Here is a 6,000-nt window from a genome sequence, read left to right as displayed (position 1 = left end):
CATCTAAGTTTCAACGAGTGTCACGTCTGAAGTGCTGTCCACTTCCCTTTACTTCATCACTTCCTGAGCTGCATCCAAACCGAGATATCCTAGAAGCTGCCTCCAAGCCTCACACAGTTCAGTGAACCAAGGGACCCGTAGACAGCAATTACAAGTGTTTGTCATTGACCTTGAGGTCAAGCAAGTAGGAGAGGTCATACACCGATCAGAAGTTCTCCAGGGGGCCATATAGCTTCCCTGGTGGCTCAGTGGTAAAGAATCCACCTGCCAATGCAGGTTTGATCCCTAGGTTGGGACGATATCCTGGAGAAGGAAATGGCAACTCACTCCAATATTCTTGCCTGGAAAAGTCCATGGACAGAGGAGCCCGATGGGCTACAGTCCACAGGATCGTGAAAGAGTCAGATACGACTTAGTGACTAAAACAACAATATGGGAAATAATTTCTATGAAAACCCTGGCAGTTATTTTGCAAAATCCCATATCCCACAGTGATGGTTTGCAAGTCCTAACATGCTTTTCTCCATCTGCTATTCAGCAAAGCTAATTCTAAAGCTTATTCTAGCAAGCATTAATCCAATAAAATTGATCTGGGTTTACCCAGTTTGACACAACGACCACTGTACCCTCCTTTCCTTTGGAGGAACAATTTGTGACAATAAATCCCCATTTCCTCTTCACACCATTTATTCTCCATCTAACAGCCCTACTTTTTATCTCAGATTTTGTGTCTAATGAAATTACAGTCAGTGTATATTTGCTTTATGTTTATTCTCCATTTCTTGCCACTGGAATTTATTCCTTAATACATCCTAATACCTAAAACAGGATCATACACAAAGCAAATTCTCCACAGTTATTTTTTAAATGGATGACTCTATCTTTTCATTCTCTTTACTAAATACCTTTTAAATATTTATTTGTTTATTTGGCTTCCCTCAGCATGTGGGATACTTGCAACACATGGGATTCAGTTTCCCAATCAGGAATCGAACCCAGGCCTCTTGCTTTAGGAGTTTGGAGCCTTAGCCACTGGACCACTAGGATAGTCCCTTTTTTCTAAGTGTTCTTTCAATTTTCCTCTGGGCTGAAACCTGGCTGTCCTTGGGGTGTCACAGTTACCCTGAAGCTTTCGCAAGAGAAAGAACTCAAGCCTTTACCCTCAGATATCTCTCAGCCTAGAAGTTGGGGGCCAGCATCAGGTCCCCTCTTTGCTGATAATACAATATGTCATCAGCAACTTTGTTAGATGAAAACCCACCAAAACAAACAAAAGCCCAGTTCTTTGATCATTAGACCATGGTATACCTCTCTTTGTAACTTTCAACTATTGATCTCTTGATCAGCCCGCTCCACTTCTTAAATATTTGGCAACTGGAACCAAGTCCTCCTCTTTGACCTAAACCTAGGGAACCTGGACATCCATTTGGATGACCAGCACCACAGCCTTCAGCCCTTTGCCTTTCTCACCTCCAGTCACTTCTGCTTCTACTTTCTTTTCTATCTACCCGCTAGGTCACACCCTGTGCCTTGTCATCACTCTTAACCTCTTCACATCTAACATGTTCAAACATCCTACTCTCTGACCACAACAGACCATCTTTGTGGCCTCCCTCCCTCCTCTCTTTCTCCCTCTGTTCCTCACTCTCTCCAGCATCCCCACTATTTGTGTATTTCAGCCACCAGAGATCTCTAACCCTTTGGTCGACTTGACTCCATCATTTCCTCCAATTTTTATTTCTTTTCAGCCCCCCACCAATTTGACAAGCTTTTGTCAATTACTCCCCCCTGCTTGGCCCCTCTGCCCTCTCATTGCTCTTCCTGGCAAAGTTCTGGATCTGTCTAATATCTGCCCTCTCAAGTCCTACACCAAAGTCAATGAGCACTTTAAGAGAACATGGACTCAGGACTTCCCTGGTGGTTCAGTGGCTAAGACTCTGCACTCCCAATGCAGGGGGCCTGGGTTCAATCCCTGGTTGGGGAACTAGATCCCACACAATGCAACTGAGACCCAGCACAGCCAAATAAATATTAAAAAAAAAATAAAAAGAGAACATGGACCCCATTGCACATTGATGATACAAAAACCAACTGGCCTTTATGGTTGCTTAACAACCCTTCCATGGTTCCATAATTTGATGGCTATCCCATCCCCACAGGAAATTATCCTCCTGTTCTTCAGTGTTCTACCCTACTTCCTCTTCCCTCACTTTAGATCAGAGTAACAGAAGACTTTCTTAACCACCAATCAACCCACTTTAAAACCTATTGAATCTTTATTCTTTTCTTCTCTCCTGTCATCCAGTAGAAGAAAGATTCCCACTCTTATCCAAGGTCAGTCTCTACACTTTTACTCTGAGTACCATCCCATTCAGCCTCCTCAAGGCTCTTCTCTCATCAGTCATTCTCCATCACTTTGTGACTCCCTGTGTGCCTTGCCCCATGCTAATAGCTTGGGGGTGTTAACTTACTCAGTCTTCCTCCAAAAGACTGTGGTCAGTCTATGATGTGGTGGTCACTCAAAGTATATACCCCCTTAACTAGTCCAAGTTTATATGTGGTGGGAGAAATACATTTTATGCTCCTTATTCCAGTATCATTAAATAAAATTCTATTTAGTCCCCTTTCCAACTTTTTCTGGTAAAATTAAGCCAAAGGCCTGCTGTTTGCTTATTATACAAATAATATGCCCCTCAGTGCTAGTCTTCATAATGAACAAACAAAAAAATCTCAGCAATACTAGCAGTGTTCACTTCCCCCAACAGCTTCCATAGGAGAAAGAATGGTTATACAACAGAAACCAATTCAAAAGATCCATGTTGAGAAACATTAAGTTAAGAATAGCCACAAGACTCTCATTGTTTTTCTGTGCATTATGATGATCTGTATGAATATTCATTACTATCTCCAACTTTTCTGTTCTTAGTTAAAATAAATATGCCCTTGCAAGCAATATTTGAACAAAAAGATCTTAGACAGCATTGAAGCCTTCAGAAGTTGCTGTGTCCTCTAAAATTAAGCTAGAAAAAGACAGCTGTAATTTGAGTGTGTTGTTTTAAGGGCTAATGTGTTGCCCTTCTTTAGAAACATGCCCCCATATTCTTTGAGACTTTTCTCATTAAGAGATGGAGTCAAATTTCCCTTCCTTTGAATGTGGGCTGACGTTAGTGATGCACTTCTGATGAATACAGTGAGGTAGGAGTGATGCTGAATGACTCCTAAAGCCAGTCATCAGAAGTTATACAGCTTCCAGGACTTCTGTGGTGGTCCAGTGGTTAAGAGTCTCCCTGCCAATGCAGGGGACACCGGTCTGATCCCTGGTCTGTGAAAATCCCACGTGCCTCAGAGCAACTAATCTCTTGTGCCACAACTACTGAGCCCACACACCCATAGCCTGTGCTCTGCAACCCTCAAAGAAGCCACCACAAAGAGAAGCCTGGTCACCACAACTAGAGCGTAGCCCCTACTCTATGCTACTAGAGAAAGCCTGCATGCAGCAATGAAGACCCAGTGCAGCCAAAAATTAATTAATTAATTTAAAAAAAGGTTATGCAGCTTCTGCCTGGCTCTCTCACTCTTGGAACCCAGTCACCATACTGTAAGGAAGCCCAGCCAGCATGGAGAAACCATGCAAAGGTGTTTTGGGAAACAATCCCACTGAGGTCCAGCAAAAAGCCGGTATTACCTCCCTACCTGTGAGTGATGGAGTACCCAGGAACTCCAGCTCCTTCAGTTGACATTGTGTGTACAAGAAACAAAAGTTTCCCTCGAGCCCTGCTCAGTTGTAGACTCACAAGCAGAATAAGTATGGCCTCCAATTTTTTTTTTCTTTCTTTCTTTAAGGCACTATATTTCAGGATAGTTTATTTCACAACAATGGATTAATGAAAGTGTTGCCTTGAAAATAATGCTGAAAAAGCATTTCCAGATCCTTAAGTGATATAAAGATGTGAAAGATTTCTTGTTAAGACTGAGGAAGGTTGTTGGCACTTTTGTTTCAAATGTGTCATGGAAAGATAAAAGAATATGACTCCCTGACATTTGTAATTAAAAAAAATGGGTAAGTCTATTTCATTCAATTTACTCAGATAGGAGGTAGCAGAGAAGAAATTTAAAGATATGTTTTCTCCAAAACTCATGTCCTTACCCAAAAACCCATACAGTACCCCCACTCTGTTTTTTAAAGGGTTTTTTTTTGATGTGGAGCATTTTTAAAGTCTTTATCAAATTTGTTACAATACTGCTTCTGTTTTATGCTTTGGATTTTTGAGCTGCAAGATGTGTGGGATCTTAGCTTCCCAACCAGGGATTGAACCTGCACACGCTGCATCGGAAAGACAAGTCTTAACACCTGGACCAATCTCACTCTGCATACAATTAATCACCCAAACCCATAGACTCTACCTTCTTACTTAATTACTTAAATTCCTTAAATTAATTTACTTCTCTCAAACCCCTGCAACAGTCATTGGGCACTCATCTCTCAGCTGGATTGGACAAGAGCAATGCTGGAGCAAGGAAAAACCACTTGAGAGGCTGTGCCAACATCTGTTCCCCAGCCAGCAGCCAGCAGCCACTGTTTTCAGAGATAAACCTGATCATCTCATTCCCCTGCTTGAAATCACCCATAGGGGCCTCTTGCTGAAGAGCAGGCTTTCAGCATGCCATAATTAAGTTCATGATCTGGCCCCTGTTTTCTCTCAAGCCACATCCTTGCCTCATCCTCTTTCGTTATATGCCTTGCTCCAGCCACTTGTGGCTTCTTGGAGAGAATTAGAAAAAGGCTTCCTTTCCTGATTTTGTTCTCATCAGCTGGAAAGTCATTAAAGATACTGGATTTTTTTTAGTACAAGGCACTTTATTGCCAACTGTCAAAACAATCTCATAGTAAATAATAAAGAGTATGATATGACTTCCCTGGTGGTTCAGTGGTTAAGAATTTCCCTGCCAATGCAAGGGTCACAGGTTCAATCCCTGGTCTGGGAAGATTTCACATGCCGAGGGGCCACTACCAAGCCCTTGCGACTAGAGCCTGTGCTCCACAGCAAGAGAAGCCACCTCACTGGGAAGCCCTCGAACTGCCCCTAGAGAGTAGCTCCTGCTCTCCACAACTAGAGAAAGCCTACAAACAGCAATGAAATCCCAGCACAGCCAAAACTTAATTAATTAATAATTTTAAAAAATAAAGAGTATAATATTGAAATGTGAGTGGGACCCCTGGAGTCAAGGCATAAAGCCTACATAACTATATGAGGTGATCCTAGCAGCTTACATTCATTTGTGAGCATATGGGAATGAAAATGCCAAAGTCTTCATCCCTTAGGAGCTCAGTCTGGTGCCATAAAATAGGAATGTTGATAGAGGCAAGTACCCACCTGCTGCCAGCAGAGTACTGCGGGTAAGAATGGGCTCTCCCACACCCACATTCATTCTCTCTTCAGGATCTCTTCAGGGTGGAAATTCCTAACCCTTTGGTTAAGTGGTTGGTCCTAGCTTGGGAAATGCCACCCACAAGATACAACAAAAGTGTACCCACGAACAACACAATAAGGAGACACCCTATCTCCAGAACAGGAAAGCATGCTTATAACATTAGCCTGACCCATCACCCAAAAAACATGCCTCTTCCTGCACTAGTCAGTCCCTGGGCAAAGCACCTCCTGCCCCAGTGGAGTCTATTCGAGTGAATTCTCAGAACAAAGCTTCCCTGAATTTCCATGCTGGTCACCCCTTTGGCCTCTCTCGCAGGACTTATGGGGAAGTAATGACTGATGAGCAGCCTCTCATAATGAGGATGATTTTCCGTCTTCTATGACTAATAAGCCTGAGCAGAGAATGACATCTTGGGTCACATTTGAGGCACATATTTATGTACAGGAGAGTTATGTTTTTATTCTTAACTTCCTATTTTAGTCATTCCTTTTATTGTCATGGAAATAAACCCATACAGAGTGTCATGTAGTCTGATTGGGACCTAATTTCTGTGGGGGCTAATGCTGA

Source organism: Bos indicus, chromosome 11 (assembly GCF_029378745.1).
Source record: "Bos indicus isolate NIAB-ARS_2022 breed Sahiwal x Tharparkar chromosome 11, NIAB-ARS_B.indTharparkar_mat_pri_1.0, whole genome shotgun sequence".
Classification (NCBI taxonomy): domain Eukaryota; kingdom Metazoa; phylum Chordata; class Mammalia; order Artiodactyla; family Bovidae; genus Bos; species Bos indicus.
Note: the sequence above shows the minus strand (reverse complement) of the source record.